Below are 14,238 nucleotides of genomic sequence, written 5' to 3' on the forward strand. Positions count from 1 at the left end.
ATGTAGTACTACTTTAATTTAGAGATGAAATATTAAACATTTGAGTTACTTGAGTTTTTAGATAATATTATTGTATATAGAAAATAGTCGAGATCATTGGAGGCGCACCACATTACACGTGCGTTAATAAATAGTATGTGTATTATCAGTCACATGTTACATGTACGTTAATAAAAGTGATTTTACATAAGTGTGGAAAGTTGTGTTTGAGAAGACTGTATATTTCCTATATTAATGGTACTTTTACATACATGTTCAATAAATGAAGGTCAACTATATTTAAATCCTATCCTTTTTTATTTTATTTCAATTTCATTTAATCAATTTATAAGATTATTAATTAATTCTAGTCATTAAGAGTGAAAAAAAATCCCTAAAAGTTTATTGTTGCTAAGACTAAATATTCTTAAATTGGTGACATTTGAAATACAGGAACTTTTTGTACAAATGTATGTCTGACTCAGAACAAATACTTTTTTTACTTAATAGTTCAAAGTAAATTTGGACAATTAACTAAGATAATGTTTAACAATCAATAACGTGTTATTCAGGAAACAGAGTATATTATGACCAACTTGATCTATGTATAAAATACTTCTTAAAACGGGTACCTAAATCATAAGTTGCATGGATTTTAATCATTATAATATATTGTAAAGATTTAACTATTTTTTTTTAATGATAATTTTTATACTATGATCTAAAACCAAATCACCTCTGAAAGCTCACAGGTGCATGCGCTTTTGCTTTGTTGTGTGTGTTTTGCGTCTTTAATTGTCATCTCCCTCGGGAGATGACACATTAAGTTTGAATCACCGGAAGTAAAGTCCTAGTGTAAGCTGCCATTAATAAGCTGGTGGTCTGGCAAAGGAACTGACGATGACACGATTTCTAAATATAGAGATGTAAACAAAATAATGAAAATTGACCAAAGTCTGTCTTATTATTATTAAACAAAATGGTCCATCTTAAAGTTAAAGTAAAACTACACCAGGGTTCATTAAGAGTAATAGAGGTAGGATCACTTGGGTGGTGGTGAGTCTTCATTAACGGCTTATATATATATATATATACATAAACATTGTATCTTACGGAAGCCGGTTGGTGCCAGGTAGAAAAATTATTTTATCTGGCGGCCGCCAGATAACTTTCTGGCGGCCGCCACATAAATAACTGGCGGCCGCCAGAAACTTATCTGGCGGCCGCCATATAATTTTCTGGCGGCCGCCAGATAAAAAGATCTGGCGGCCGCCAGATAACTTATCTGGCGGCCGCCATAAAGTTATTTGGCGGCCGCCAGAAATTATCTGGCGGCCGCCATATAATTATCTGGCGGCCGCCAGAAATTATGTGGCGGCCGCCAGATAATTATTTGGCGGCCGCCAGATAAGTTATCTGGCGGCCGCCAGAAAGTTATCTGGCGGCCGCCAGATAATTATTTGGCGGCCGCCAGATAATTTCTGGCGGCCGCCAAATAACTTTCTGGCGGCCGCCAGATAAGTTATCTGGCGGCCGCCAGATCTTTTTATCTGGCGGCCGCCAGATCTTTTTATCTGGCGGCCGCCAGATAGGTTTCTGGCGGCCGCCAGTTATTTATCTGGCGGCCGCCAGATAATTATTTGGCGGCCGCCAGATAAATAACTGGCGGCCGCCAGATAAAATATTTTTCTACCTGGCACCTACCGGCTTCCGTAGTATCTAGGCTTTTGCGTAAAACGATGGTCAGCGCGCGGGGATCAATATACACAAAACATGGCATATTGAATGTATGACCCAAGGCGTGGATCCAAGATTTACTGAAGAAAGAAAACGGTGAAAACATTTAAATAAAAACTCATATTAATGCATATTTACAATGGCAAAAACTTTACTTTTATGTGCACTTTAGTCAATCGATAATTAATGCAGTATATATGAAAAATAAAACAGAACTAAATAAATAAATAAATAAATAAATTTCGAAGAAAAGAAATTTTACCTAAAAGCACAATTTAGGCAGAAACATAAATGTCTCTGATTTAAGTAACTCGGTGCTGCAGGCATTGGAATAAAGATCATAAAGAATCATAATGAGTATTTTCTCGGATGTGTGCGCTATATTCTTTTTTATTTAAATTTACCCCTGTAGAAAAGTTTTAGGAAAAGATACAGTTTTCTTTTCCTGGCTCAGATTTTAAGAATTAATAAACAAAGCAACTGTTATTATTTTTCTTTATGCAATTTTAATTTGCGTTTTTTGTCAATGAGAAAAGGTAAAAAAAAATCACTCCTCGTATTCTTGAAATAAAGCTAAAATTATAAAATGTGTGTCTCATGGAACAGCCTATAAAAAGGATGTTGGTAAATTGGGGTTCTTTTCAGTGTGTAAATATTTAATTTTAAATGGTAACGTTTCAATTTTATTACCTTTCTATGCATGATTTTTTTTTCCCAGGAGCGTATACATGTACATGTACTTATATTATACATAATATAGCGTTAGAACATGAATCTGCATGGGCAGCAGAAGGGCATGAAGCAGGAGTGTCTCAGTTTTCCCCTTGATATTCCCAGTGGCTCGATGGCCAAGTCACTTCAGAGGATACGATTAAGGAAAATAAGGAGAGTCTTGGGAATTAATTCAGGTTCAGGTTAATTTAAGTTGGCGCTTTAAAACTTCTTTGCTGCCGTAGTAGGCGGCTAAGAACTAAAGTCAAAAGGAACGCTAATTTTTTATCCATCTTCTTTCGGAATAATTGTTAAAGGTATATATTGCGTATCTGAGCTAAAAATAAAAATACGAGATTGGGTGTAGCTAAACATGATATATGTTATTTACGTTGAAATTAAATTTTTCACCGATTTTGAACTTGAATAACCTCATGTTTCCATAGTTCGACTGATTAAAAAAAAATTCAAAACTGCGTCTGTTAATTAAAATCGGAATCGGTAAATAAATCGGTTATTGTTTTAAATTTCTAATATCTTTGAAACGTGATTGATTTAAATTGTGAAGTTTACAGGAAAGTCCTATTTTTATATAAAGTAATAAAACAAATAGAAAGATCTTTTTAATTTAGGTAGTCTGAACTTATAAAAAAAACCAACAGACCAACAGAAGCGATCATTGAACAAACAGATCGTCAAAGCCTTTTCTACGATTAAAAGTCGTCTTTTTATGACCATGGAACCTTTAGCACATTTGTGGAAAATCCTTGAAGACATAAAATCAACTTTTGAGACAAGCCAGGATGTAGACACTGCGCGTGTTCAACATCTGGATAACATTGACTTTCATCAAATTATTGACCTGGTTGAAAAAACAATATGTTGCATTTGTCAAACAAATGTTACAGTTAATTTTCAGAGAAGATTATCGGCATTTACATGTATTAAAATTTCAAATGACAGTGTCAAGGCGAAATCCATGCTAAAAGAAAAACAAGACATTTTAGCGAACAATGAGGAACTTTTGTTTGGTAAAGAGTATAAATCCGAACTTAAGGACTACTCCGACATTCGTAAAGAGGCATCAAAAATGACAGAGGAATTAGGAGTGAAGCCAAAGGGTTTCAAAAGGTCAACAGACACGACTCCTACATGGGGACAGTCCACCAGCTACAATTGTAAACAGAGATCTCAAGTGATCAATCCAGTCTCTGGGAGTGAATTACAGACAGCCCTTTCAACAGAAGCCTGCATTCAGTTACAGCAAAGAACCCAAGAAGAATTGAGGCAGAGACAAATGTTTGCAAGGATTCCGTCCAGGATACAGGTACGTGTTCTTCAGATTTACTAAACATAAAAAATGTTCATATAACAAGAAAATGCGACACCATTGCTCAAAATTTGTTGGAATTAGATTTTCTCGAAAAATCAAAGCCAATACTGGATCCTCTAATCAATCTAAATTTGGAAACCATTTCTTTCCCGAGACATCAGCTAGGAGGAAGGTTGATGCACCGCATTCAAATTGGGGAAAGCTGACATCAGATCAAATTATTTTAACGAACGTTCAGGGTGTCAAACCATGTCAAAAGTTACCTCTACACCAAACAGAAATGAATCTAAACGAAAGAAATTTAATATTACAAGAAATCCAAGAAATGCTGAGCAAAGGAACTTCCATGCAAAGGATAGTATCTAAGCAATCTGTTTCTTGTCCCGAAAAGCATTCGGAGGTCAATGGCCCATAATAAACTTGAAGAAGATAAATCAGTTTGTACAATACCAACACTTCAAAATGGAGGGTCTCTTTATGTTGAAAACTCTTCTTCAGAAAGAAGACTTTCTGATCAAAATAGACTTAAAGGATACATACTCCGTAGTTCCCATTAAAGAAAGTTACAGGAAATATCTTCGATTTCATTGGGACAACAAATTATTCGAGTACACAACTCTCCCATTCGGTCTAGGGGGAGCTCCCCGAGTATTTACAAAAACCCTAAAACCGGTGGTAGGTTTCCTAGGAAGAACATAATAATGATCATTTATTTGGACGACATTTTATTAATGGCCGAGAATCCAGAAATGCTAATCTCTCACAGAGATTCAACCTTGTTTCTTCTTCAAAAATTGGGGTTTGTGATAAATTGGGAAAAATCCAACTAAATCCAGCTCAATGCTTAGAATATCCGGTTTTCTGATAAACCCCAAGGAAATGATGTTGTTTCTCCCTCAAACAAAAAATAAATCAAATAAAAGAATCTTGCAATCTTATGTTTAAATTGCAAAGGGTATCTGTAAGAAATATTTCAAAATAACCCAGGAAAATTGTCTGCAACAATGCATGCAATCATGCCAGCCCGTCTGCAAAGTCGATACGTACAAATGGGACAAATAAAAGGTCTTCTTATGGGAATTTCTTACGAGCAAGAGATAGCAATATCCAAAGTAGCAAGGAAAGAATTGATTTGGTGGGTCACCCAAATAGATCTTTACAACGGGAGGGAGGGCCATAATAAACCCAAGTCCAGATATGACGATAACTTCAGATGCATCAAATATGGGATGGGGGGGGGCACTTGTCAAAACCAGCATACCGAGGATGTTTGGTCAAGGGAAGAATCAAACCTCCACATCAATGCAAAATAATTACATTCTGCTTTTCTGGCAGTGCAAACTTTTGCAAAAGAAAAAAAAGTCAGATAGCAATTCACTTAAGACTAGACAATGTATCAGCAGTCGCATACATAAATAAAATGGGGGGAACAAAGTCAAAAAAAATTTTAACATGATAATGAAATCAATATGGGAATGGTGCAATCTAAACGGCAAATTTTAACAGCAGAACATCTACCAGGCTGTCAAAATATAGAGGCAGATTGGCAGTCAAGAAGGATTCCAGCGATTGGATGTTAAATCCAGAAACATTCAAACAGATAATGAAAGTAGTAGGGACTTTGGAGATAGATCTTTTTGCTTCGAGACTGAATTTTCAACTAAAGAAATATGTGAGTTGGAAACCAGACTCAATGGGTTGGGCAACAGTTGTTTTTCTGTTGACTTGGACCACAATTCAGGGGTATGGGTTTTCCCCATTCTCTCTAATAGGTCGATGTTTGGCCAAGGTAAAGAAAGAGAGAGAGAGTAACTCTCACTCTTATTGTCCCAATCTGGCCAGTTCAACATTGGTATCCCATGTTGATTCAAGATCCAATATTTTCCAGAACTTCTTCATTCTCCTCAAACCGAACGACATCCTCTAATGATATCAGGGTCCTTGAATCTAGCTGTCTGGAAAATATCGGGAGTAACACACCTTCAAACATATTACCAGAAACAGTTGCAGCCTTACCTGAAAAAGGATATTATTGAACAAGAAAAATGGAATAATGAACATGGAACAACCTTTATGAGGTTTTACAGTAAACCCTTGGATTCCATTGCATACCAGCAAGCTGTTTTATCCAGGTATGCTTTGAACTAACACTTGAATATTTTGTGGAGGTAATGAAATGAAATTGGAGATTTCATGAGGACACGAAGTTATTCATAAAATTAGGATTCCATTGCTTATGAAATCTCCAATTACATATTATGTTATGATGTGCATAACATTTCAATCACAAGAGGAGTTAATGTTAAATCTTATCAGTAAATAAGTATTTTTTCATATTGTTGCTTTTGCTTTATTATCACGTTACTTACAGCGTGACAGTTTGCTTGATGGGGCGTGCTAAAATTTAGTATGCTGATTATCATATTACTCATCAATTGGATGTTTGATTTCAAAAGTTTAATTCATTAAAAAAAAATAAAATGAGCAATTACCGATAAATTTTCACTCTAAATGTTTAAACAAATTGTGAACTCCTCTTAGATTCATAAAATATTTGACCTATTAGTGACTTGGCACCTTTTTTGAAAAACCCAGCAGGGGATATTTGTCTATTTTGGACAGTTCTAGTTTAGTTCTATAGGGAATCAACTTGAAATAACATGTGGAAAATGATAATGTTGAGAAAAAACTATGTGTTTTTCATTAGGTAAATTCATTTAATCTTTTCTTTTTCTTTACAGGTAAAAGGGAATTGCAGAAGAATGAATTGATGTTAAAATCTCAACATTCAATTTGGCTTAAATTTGAATATGTCTTTTGTTCTGATTGCCTAAAGAGCAATTAGGATCAGGAAATTTGAGGTGAAGGAAGGATACTGTATATCCAGATATGTACCTTCAATATGTGGGTCATTCAACAGATGAAAAGGAAATAAGCCTTTGAAGAAAATTATGTCATTTGCATGAATTGAATATTTTAATTGCACATCATTATTATTTCGCCTATGTTTACAATATGTGAAAAATATGTTCAAAACATATGTTTAACCATGGATTGACACGTATGGTATTTATACATTTATCATATGATCAGTGTTTTTAATACTTATACATTTATCATACGATCAGTGCCTTTAACGAACATGTTAAATGCATGTTTCTCAAAACATGCGTTACACACACGTTGCACACGTACGTTATTTATTCGTGAATCGTATGAATAACTTACATATGAAACGTGTGTGGAACGTATGGTAGTTAATACGTATGTTTAACGTACGTGTCACGCATAATATTCATACATGTGAAAACGTACGTTTAACGTACATGGTGCTTTTTTCTTGTGGTACGTGAAGTCACGTACGTATCACATACGTTTAACGTACGTGGTCTGTATGTGACAGATTTTGCTTCGTGTAATTAATACATAAAATACGTGGTAAAAGTCACACATATTTTGACTCGAGCCAAATAACTTGAAATTAAAACTAATTAAATGCAAATTCCATTTAAAACAAAAGCACTTTCCGTAAACTGCAAAATATGTGTAAACAATTTTATACATATTTGTTTCATTTTAATCAGGGTATGTCCTTTCGATATTGATATTTGATTATGACCTACATACATGTACAGTACACAATGCATGCATTTATCACGTTATTGTTAAATAACGAGACCAAACCAGATTTAATACAGAGCCAGGTACATAATGTTATTTCAATTAATATTAAAGTCATTTAAAAATACAATACCTTTACAAAAGAAAATTAAGTTTAAAAAGCTATTTATACACTTTTATATTCCGTTGATTTTTTTCGCAGCGCGCCTTAATAGTATTGCGTAGTCTATCAAAGAGTGTGAGAATACTAACATGGCATATGGAGATAACGAACAGTATTCAAGCTCAAAGTCATTCAAACAATACAAATCAGGAGAGGAGCAAACACGCAACTCCACTTACTCTAAAACGTATGAACCTGACTGATAACTATCATTTCTTTAATCAAGATAGGAAAGTGACGATTATTTTGATGTTATAGGAATTTCAACAACATCCTTTAAAGTCAGTATTCCGAAAACGCTATGGTTTTTATAATGGTCTTGTTTGCAAATACAACTTGTTAATGTGTAGTATTTTGCCTTTTACATTTTATTCCAATTATAAGGTGATTGATTTATTATCAAATTTGAGTACGAATTGTTCCGTCTATCTATATCAATATATAGGACTCACGGCAAGTGTGACCAGTCGTAAGGGGATGCTTACTCCTTCATGACACCTGTTTTTACTCGGATACTTAATTATACCCACACTTTCTAAAGAAAGATCGGGTTTTTGTTGTTACTTATGTCCGCCTGTCACACTTTCTTCTTAATCTAACAACTCCTACATTTTAAGCAGAATTCAATTAATTTTTTGGAATATGATAGATGGTGTACTATAGGTGTAGAATAAGGTTATGGAATTTTCACTTTTACCCTAGGGGCAAAACAGGGGTCAAAAATGATGTTTTTTTCTACAAAAACCTGGTTCCCAGAACTCCTCTTACATTTTATGCAGTAGCCTACTCATCTCCTCGAAGATGATTGATAGTGTCCTATTGATGTGCAATAAAGTTTCAGAATTTTCATTTTCACCCTGGGGGTCCATTGAGGGTCGAAAATGTCGCTTCTTATACAAAAAAGACAATGGTTCCCAGAACTCCTCTTACATTTTATGCAGTAGCCTAATCATCTTTTGGAAGATAATTGGTAGTGTCCTGTACATGTGCAATAAGGTTTCGGAATTTTCCTTTTCACCCTGGGGTTGAAATGGGGGTTGAAAAATGACGTTTTTTATATACAAAAAGACCCTGGTACCCAGAACTCTTCTTACATTTTATGCAGAAGCCTAAACATCTTTTGGAAGATGATTGGTAGTGTCCTGTAGATGTGCAATAAGGTTTCAGAATTTTCATTTTCACCCTAGGGGTCAAATGAGGGTAGAAAATGACGCTTTTTATACAAAAAGACCCGGGTTTCCAGAACTCCTCTTACGTTTTATGCAGTAGCCTAATCATCTTTTGGAAGATGATTGGTAGTGCCCTGTAGATGTGCAATAAGGTTTCGGAATTTTCATTTTTACCTTGGGGATGAAATGGGGGTTGAAAAATGACGGTTTTTTTTTTTTTTTTATAGAAAAAGACCCTCGTTCCCTGAATTCTTCTTACATTTTATGCAGTAGCCTACTCATCTTTTGGAAGATGATTGGTAGTGTTCTGTAGATGTGCAATAAGGTTTCGAAATTTTCATTTTCACCCTGGGGATCAAATGGAGGTCAAAAATTACGTTTATGGATACCTGATATGGCGGTGCTCTGTTGGACACAAATGAAAACGCAAGGTTGGAAATGAATGGTTATTTATTAATAAATAAATGACGAAGCAATCAAAATATGTCAACACATAGTATAATTGACAATACCAAACACAATTAAACACATTAAGTAATAGACACAAAAACATATAGCAGAAACCATCATAAAAGTTTTATTTTAAGGTATTATGTATTATTAAGATACACATGGTAAAAATATACAGTAAACAGAATGCGTATTTCAGACCTAAACAGTGTCAAAGATGGGGCAACATCGTATAATGAGGGACAAATCTGTTAACCAACAGTCAAAGTAGGATTTGGGTTGAAACAGAAAAGGAGAGAACGTATGACTGGAGTGGGAATGGAATCTAGAACCCCTGCATCACTAGTAAGGTGCTCTACCAATTGAGCTTTCCAAGCCGATGTCCAAAGCTTGAACCATTACACACATGCATTTTAGCAGAATACTTATATGATGTATGGCTGATGTAAAATCTCTTAAGAAATGACATGATCATTAGTCAGAAAGGAATTTGCAACAAGTTCACAGTATTTACAAACTAATGGGCCAAAGAAAAGATTATGCATAAGCTATTACTGTTCGCGGTCTCCTATGAATAGAATGATTTAAACTATTTAAGAAATTTCAAACAAAGGAACTCTTTGGTTATATACTGGTAACATATAGCCTTTACCTGAAAGGTATATAATAAAACATCAAAAATGAAAATCTTTTAAAACTGAAAAGAAATAATTATTTAAAACTTATTTAAAATTTATTTTTACATTGATAATTTAGTTTGTCACTGTTATGTAATTTCCAGGTAATCAATCCTTCAAAGTATTTAGTATATTATTGTTGGTGTGGATTTAAGTTTGTTACTACTAATTATAAATGAAAAGATGCTTACATTCTACTACATTAATATTTAGTGTGACCTACAGCTGTTCTAGAAACTGGTAGAAATGGATTAATTCAAATATCACTGAGAGGCACTTGTCCCTATGGTTATGATATAGATTTTTAAAGGAAATATTTCAAATTTCATATGCGCTGAAATAAAATTTCAAGACCATGTACACATTTGGTTTTCGATGGAAATCATTTCATGATCCTGGGGCATGAAACAGGACAGTGTTCTCTTGAACATTTTGAACAGTACATGTAATTTAAATCATGTTTCCTTCCAAAGATACATCACACTCATGTCACTCAAAATTCCTAGTGTATAGTTTTCTGGTGATTAATTTTGTCAAATAGTTTTTACTTGTTTATAGGCGCACCTTGTTTGACATACATGTATAAGATATGTGGTTAATTTGAGCACAGTTTCCTCTGCCTGGTCATCCCTTCTATCCAAGTTGGTGTATCCGCGAGCATAATTCTATAGACAAATGAAACTGAGCTATGCAGGCAGCCTTAAAGTTTTCGAGTAAATCAGTCTTGTTAGTTATCCATCACTGAAAGCTAAATTAAGTAAAAGTAGTCCAATCGAATTGACGTTTGAGTCTCTAGTTTGCAGTGTTGACAAAATACCGGGGTAGGTCAGTCACATGATCGAAATGTTTACAAACCGTTGGCTGATTATCCCAAAAAGTCTTCAAAGTCGTCTCAATTGACAATTCACAAAAATCATCTAATGATTAAATTGGTTTAAACAGTTCACTTACATAAATCTTTAAATCAGCTGCGGTAGTTTTGATCCAAATCGGAAAAATTCCTCGCCATCAGTGACCATCGCCTAGCTCGCGGGGCAGTGTATCACAGTGTACACGATTAACTTGACAATCTCTAGATGTATATCCAATTGCTAACATAGAAATGCCAATGTTTTAGTAACGTATTAATATTAATGACGGTTTTTTTTCTGCAAAAAGACCCTGGTTCCCTGAACTCTTCTTACATTTTATGCAGTAGCCTTATCACCTTTCGGAAGATGATTGGTGGTGTCCTGTAGATGGGTAATAAGGTTTCGGAATTTTCATTTTCACCCTAGGGGTCAAAAGGGGGTTGAAAAATGACTCTTTTTATACAAAAAGACCCTGGTTCCCAAAAGTCCTCTAACATTTTATGCAGTAGCCTAATCATCTTTTGGACGATGATTGGTAGTGTCCTGTAGATGTGCAATAAGGTTTCGGAAATTTCATTTTCACCCTGGGGGTCAAATGGGGGTCGAAAAATGACGTTTTTTTATACAATAGACCCTGGTCTTCAGAACTCCTCTTACATTTTATGCAGTAGCCTAATCATCTTTTGGAAGATGATTGCTGGTGTCCTGTAGATGGGTAATAAGGTTTCGGAATTTTCATTTTCACCCTAGGGGTCAAAAGGGGGTTGAAAAATGACTCTTTTTATACAAAAAGACCCTGGTTCCCAAAAGTCCTCTAACATTTTATGCAGTAGCCTAATCATCTTTTGGACGATGATTGGTAGTGTCCTGTAGATGTGCAATAAGGTTTCGGAAATTTCATTTTCACCCTGGGGGTCAAATGGGGGTCGAAAAATGACGTTTTTTTATACAATAGACCCTGGTCTTCAGAACTCCTCTTACATTTTATGCAGTAGCCTAATCATCTTTTGGAAGATGATTGCTGGTGTCCTGTAGATGGGTAATAAGGTTTCGGAATTTTCATTTTCACCCTAGGGGTCAAAAGGGGGTCGAAAAATGACGCTTTTTATACAAAAAGACCCTGGTTCCCAAAAGTCCTCTAACATTTTATGCAGTAGCCTAATCATCTTTTGGACGATGATTGGTAGTGTCCTGTAGATGTGCAATAAGGTTTCGGAATTTTCATTTTCACCCTGGGGGTCAAATGGGGGTCGAAAAATGACGTTTTTTTATACAATAGACCTTGGTCTTCAGAACTCCTCTTACATTTTATGCAGTAGCCTAATCATCTTTTGGAAGATGATTGCTGGTGTTCTGTTAATGTGCAATAAGGTTTCGGAATATTCATTTTCACCCGGGGGTCAAATGGGGGAGGGGGGCAAAAAATTTCTTGATTTGACCTTAAATGAAGAAAGGGTCAAGGTAAAAATACAGCAAGTATTGTGTCATTGTCTTCTATCCGTGTTCCAAATTTGAATTAATAATATCAAAGGATTTTCAGATTATGCCGCCCTGAATTATATTTTCATGTAAAAATTGACCTTGACTTTATAAATGGGTCAAGGTAAAATAAATGTTGACATGCACCCTTTCTCCATGCCAACTCTCCATGTTCCAAGATTTAAGTTTTAATGTCAAAGAGTTCTTAAGTTATGGTTTGGAGGTGTTTTTTCTCAATTTGGCCTTGAATGAAGAGATGAGTCAAGGGCAAAATTTTGGTACAGTGCCTCTTGTGTAAATGTCTATGTTACAAGTTTGAAAGCCTAATGTTAAAGGGTTCAGTTAAGGTTATTGCCTGGACTATATTTTTTATGCAAAGATTGACCTTGACCTTATCAAAAGGACAAGGTCCAAAACATTTGTGGCTTCAATCCCACCTCCATATCACCTCTCCATGTTCCAAGTTTGAAGTCTTAATGTCAGGGTTGTTGAGGTACGGCTAGGATCGGACAAAATTTGATTGAAGAAGAAAACTGACAAAAACAATATGTAGACTAGTATCTAGTCTACTTGTAGCATCAGAACTGTATATCTAGTAGAATTATGAAAGAAGAACAGATTTGTTTCTACATCATATAATGAAACTGTCACATATGAAATTAAAATTTTCTTGCCCAGTGGTTCTTGAGAAGAAGAATTTTGAAAAAAAAATTCCTATACAGTAAAGTATGTTAATATCCAACATGTCTGTGTGATTTACACACCAATAATGCACATAAAACTTAAAACAGTCCTTATATTTACCTGTTTAAAAGCACAAAAAATATGTTTGAATTATTTGCTGCCCTATATCATTACATTTTTATTAACGTCTCTGTAGCTCATTGTGACGTCACCTAAGCGCGAGTTTTACCATGCATATTTCTACGCGTGAGTATAAACGAAAATGACATTCAAATCAATCTCACAGTTGGCTTAGTAGAAAAGAACATAGCAAATGTAAATATTCTGTATTAAAAATACCTTCAGCTTATTGTTGACAAAACTTTTTGTAATGGAGAATTGCAATTTGACATAATGTGTCTATAAATTGTAGGTCATAAATGCAACATTTATATGTGCAGAACATGTTTTAATATTGATTCAATTCTATTTTTTTTCAACACAAAAGCAAACATTTTATATGCCCAGATGCAAAATTCAAACTTATGGGTTTGCTACGTGCTTTCTTGATTATAAATGTGACTAATTTTTAAGAAACAATATGACAAAAAATCATTAATGTCATTTATGATACACCTTAAAAATATTCATTTATGTACCTAGCGGTAACATTCTTTCCGGTGAAAGAAAGGACTGCAGAGAAGATACAAATGGGGTGATGAAAAAAGTTTGTGGAGTAGTGCCATAAATTTACCCGAGTCAAAAGGGGAAAAAATCTTGCATAAACATTTATCATCCAACAATTCACTGAAGTGGCACGACGCATATTTTACTATTTCATGAGTTCTATGAAATCTAATCATATATTGTATATGTATTGCCCAAACGATTAAGGATACAAAAACTTCAGATGACAGAGGGATTTCTTTTTCCCACAATCTGTAAAATTTCACTCCTGAAAAAAACTGAAAAAGACCTAAGAAATGTTTAACAGGCCACAGAAAAGTAAAATGCAATCGGAGTACCATGCATCATGTTTTTAAATTCCAAAAATATTCAGAGAAAGGAGAGACACATACTTTATGTACATTTATAGGAAGTTCAACTTCCTAAAGTCAGTCATGTCGAAAAGTGTCGTTGCTTATGTACTGTAGACATATAGATTTTACGAGTCTAGTCTATATATTACACAAAGATATTCGCATTGATACTGTCTGTTCCATTAGGATAAATGAGTTTAGAATGTGTTGTTGGTACTGAATCTATTTTGACATCATAATTAATTTATATTTAAAAGTTAACCTTTTTATACCCGCACTTTCTAAAGAAAGTTCGGGTATATTGTTGTTACTCATGTCTGTCCGTCCGTCCGTCTGTCACACTCTTCTTTTTCAAACTCCTTTTA

The sequence above is a fragment of the Saccostrea echinata genome, unplaced genomic scaffold (assembly GCF_033153115.1).
Source record: "Saccostrea echinata isolate AGI-Se365-2 ecotype Australia unplaced genomic scaffold, CSIRO_AGI_Sech_v1 ptg000043l, whole genome shotgun sequence".
Lineage (NCBI taxonomy): Eukaryota > Metazoa > Mollusca > Bivalvia > Ostreida > Ostreidae > Saccostrea > Saccostrea echinata.